The sequence below is a fragment of the Corticium candelabrum genome, chromosome 7, assembly GCF_963422355.1.
Source record: "Corticium candelabrum chromosome 7, ooCorCand1.1, whole genome shotgun sequence".
NCBI classification, from domain to species: domain Eukaryota; kingdom Metazoa; phylum Porifera; class Homoscleromorpha; order Homosclerophorida; family Plakinidae; genus Corticium; species Corticium candelabrum.
Window position 1 is genome coordinate 5758549 of NC_085091.1, and position 4201 is coordinate 5762749.

At 43.9% G+C, this 4201-nt stretch overlaps 1 long non-coding RNA gene across 1 annotated transcript; it reads left to right on the top strand.

Moving 5' to 3' along the window:
• The first annotated feature begins 1539 nt into the window (after positions 1–1539).
• Positions 1540–3566, top strand: LOC134182673 (uncharacterized). Its single transcript, XR_009970387.1, has 6 exons — positions 1540–1741; positions 1809–2019; positions 2086–2160; positions 2809–2974; positions 3044–3255; positions 3318–3566. It is a non-coding gene; the product is annotated as an uncharacterized LOC134182673 (long non-coding RNA).
• Positions 3567–4201: the final 635 nt, after the last annotated feature.

The following is a 4201-nucleotide window of genomic DNA, read 5'->3' on the forward strand; positions in this document are numbered from 1 at the left end:
GTAAATTGTAGCCCTTATCAAAGTGAGTCTAGCGGTTGTAAGATTTGAAACACGCCCTTCCTTTGTCTGGTCTACACGATTTGACGCTGCACTTGAAGCTCTACAATTCCTGGCGAGGTGTCCCGGTTTTAGACAACGGGGGCAATCTCGAATGTGCGCACAATTAGGTCGAATGTGTTCAGGACTTCCACAAATATAACAAAAGCGTCTTTTGGAGTTTCGCCTACGATCGCTTACGTTATATCTTCCTTGTTGCCAAGGCGGTTGTTGACGGCTGTTCACAGATTGGAAGATACTTTAAGCTCGTGAAACGACTGAAGTTGCCGACTTCCATAAGTGACTGCGTTTACGGTTCTGAAACCTGAAATACAGGTAGATGTGATCGATAACATGCGCAATTATTTCCTGATTCTCGCCAATTGTAAGTGGTGGACCACATTTGTAAGGTCACGTAGCGATTTTGTCATACTAGATGAATTTCGTTTCACGTACCGTTGAAAGTTTAATGGCAAATCATCTAGAAATGAGTCTGGCGCAACTGTTGGACTTAGAATAAACCAAGTCAAACAATCTAGCTATCTTATGAGCAAACCCTTCAATAGGTTGTTCACTCTCTTCCATAAACGCTGTCTTAATTCTCTCACCGTTTGCATTCGGTCGGCTCCTCTGTACATGAGCTCTCATATTAGCGAAGTTTCAATTGTTGAGTAGTCTGACTTCTCTTCGTATGTCAGTCGTCGATAGCTTTCAATCGCTGCACCTTCAAACCTTGAGGCACGAGCCAACGCTTTTTTCTTTCCTTCATATTCTGTCACAGATGTCCACACGGAAACACGGTCAAGAAATGAAAGCAATTTACTTAAACCATCAAACGCTTGTGAAGAGTTTTTACACATAACACAAGTGTTACTTATGTTACCAAATGTAAGGTGGTGCGTGGAGCAACACGACAGTCGAGTAAGCATAACACCAGAGTGTCTGATTTATTGTGTATATAAACCAATGAATAGCGTGCTTTATCTAAGTAACGTGCATTACGCAATGCAAAGAATTAATACACTTCCGCGGAGGCGAAGGAGGAAGCGAAGACGAACGAGGAGGCGGAGAAGGAGGAGGCAGAGACGGAGGCGGGGGCGTGGTCTGGGGAAGCAAGGCGTGGTCGGGAGCGGGGCGTGGTCGGAGGCGGGAACGGAGACAGAGACTCAGACGGAGACGGAGACGTCGGAGGCGGAGACGGAGACGGAGACGGAGGCGCAAAAGGAGGTGGAGACAAGGACGGAGCCGCAGGGGAGACGGAGGCGGAGGCGGAGGCGGAGGCGGAGGCGGAGGCGGAGGCGGAGGTGAAGGGGAAGGCACGAATTCCAGTGCAACCGTTTAGTCCACAAGCAATTTTGAAGTCAGGATCCATTGTGTGCACTCTACTAATGTGGGACAAAGGATGGAGTGCCGCGATGACTGAAACGAGCGAAAGCTGAACACATCTTGCTATCCGAGGACTGCGCATGCGTACCTTACTGTACCGTCTGATGGAAGCTGAGACGATGCACGACTGCTGCAGATGCGATGCAGATGGCTGAGTTTACTACCCAATGAACGTTGGACGCGGACTTCAGCATCGCATCTGAAGAAGTCGTCAGTCGTCTCAACGACATGTCTCGTGGTCTTGCTGATCTGTTCGTAGATGAGGTGAGTACATGGGTGGCCGATCATGGCTGTGAAGAATACTCTTCGCTTTTTGAAGGTTGGATTTACGTTTCTTTTGCGTTCTTGGTGATTTTGGCTTTCCTGATTGTGCTTTCTCATCGAAGAAAACAAGATTGATGGCCAAGCTCCTAATCCATCTTACGATCGCGGAGATGAATGAGATGATAAGTCCACTAGGTGTGCGGGTGAAGCTTGCTGCTCTTATAAAGAAGGATCAAGCCACTGACACCTTGATCAAATGAAAGCCACGGGGCTGGCTTGTGGGAGCTTGGGCAGGAATGACTCGTCACACGAACAGGCAGCAACGGACTGACGGTTTGCAGTTAGTTGTCTTTACTGCTCAGATATGTGAACGAAGTTTTGTCTTGCTTTACCGCGTAGTCTCAATGCGTTGCTGAATCGCCGGAGTATTTCATTTCTTGGGCAGGTTCATCTCAGGCAGCAAGCTCACGTGAAGTGAGTAGACCTCGAGTGCGTCTTGGCTATAGCATGTATATTTAGTGACAATCAGTTGTGTAATACATGTAGGTGAACGAATCTAGGGGCTGGCGGGGCTATGCAGCCTCTCATTACTCGCCAGTTTTGACATCACTATAGTATGACTGTTCTTATGGTCTCGTGTTTCTAGGGTTTCTTGCTAGTTTAGTCTGTCCTGGGAAATTTCAAAAGCTCTGTACTTACTGATTTGCGTAATGTGCAAACTTATTTCTAATAACTTAGTGCATGACTGACTTTTTTCAAAGATGGTTTAATTGATGTTCTATTGTTGCCTTGACCTGTCTAAACAATGTACAACTTTGATTACACATTACATCAAGAGTGTATGAGACTGCATGTCATATTAACACCAGCATTGTAAAGCATGCAATTTTCAAACGTTTGGGATACCTACTTGCAGAGTCTGATTAGGTGAGACTTCACAAACAATACAGGGGAACTTGTGTACAAAAATACTGTGCTTAGCTACATGTCTCACTAAGTAGGTTATTCTCAATTGACTTGCATGGCTTTGAAAACCACTACTAATATTATTAGGATCAACTGCAGAGCAGTAGACAGAACTGTTGATCACTAGCTTATTAAGATCAATCTGTTGTAATGTAGGTGAGAGATGGAATTTCCATACCATCATTTCCACCATTTGTCATGGTGCAACTGGGGGAAAGGAACAGCATTCTATGCAAGCCCCAGTAAAGAGGACTGTCAGAACATAGCAGGAAACCTTATTGCAAAGTATTCTTTTCTTAGAGACATGAATGGTTCTGGATATGTAAGTTAGCACCTTGCTTTTGTAAGCAAGTGTTTCTGTACAATACACAAGGGTTCATAATTTGCACAGGGATCGTGGTCACAAGCTATTAGAATGAGAACCAAGAGCATCCATAGGAAACATGGTGGCCAGAAACCTTCAAGCAGTTGCTGTCAACCAAGACAGCTAAGATACTTGGGGGAAGTGGTAAGAAACATGCTATGCCACTTGTTGTCACAACAGCACCAGATGCTATAGCTCTTGACCTGAATGAGAAGAAACTTCGAGAAGAACTGTTGAAGGTGTATTATGAAATTCTTTCATTTTCTATAAGCAGTGCAAACTCTTATGCCTATTCTGTTAGGCTAATCCAAAGAAGGAAGTTCTCAGAGAGTTCTTTGAGTTGACCTACGTGAGATGAAGATCATACATTTTGGAAGAAGCACCATCAATTGTCGACATTTTTCAATCACATCCATTGTTCAAGAGACCAGCTTCTGTAAGAAGTCTTACATTGTATGTTTTGTTAAATGCTCTTGGTGCATAGGACTTAGTAGTAGTGTGTGTTTTTTTGTGGGTTTTTGCAAAGGTTCTGTGGGTTAGAAAACCCACATGTGGGTATTTGTTTCACAAACCCACACATGGGTTTGCCTTGTTCCCACGCAAATCCTCATGAAAACACACACAAAAACACAATTGAGTTTTGTGTCACATTCCCTGTATATAGTCTGGACGTAGCATCATGTTGTAGTATGCTAGAACACAGTGGTGTCTGGCATTCACTACCAAAGTCCCCAGTGCAGTTGCCATGGCAACCACGTGCTAGCTATCTAGAAAGCACTACGAGGTGCCCGTATTACTTGCACACTTCAATCAGTACCTGTGGAACTCAGAACTGTAGTACACAGACTCAGCTGTATGAGTTTCAATGCATGTCTGGCCTGCACACATCTCCAGAGACAGTAAGCTGTTATCTTCTACGTGCATGCATGTATCCTGTAGTTGAGATATTTGCAAACATGCACTTATATTTACTTTAAACAATCATAAGGGTAGTAGAAAACAGCACATATGGGAATTTTACAAAATTGCATTGTATTTGAGCTGAACAAATTTTACTGCACTGTCAGATAGAAAAATTACGCAAACAAAGATAGTGAAAGTCAAGCAATTGATCTTGATTGACCAATGTAAATTCTTTATAGACTGTGATCTCGTAACTATGGTAATGGTGGTTCAGTGGATGGT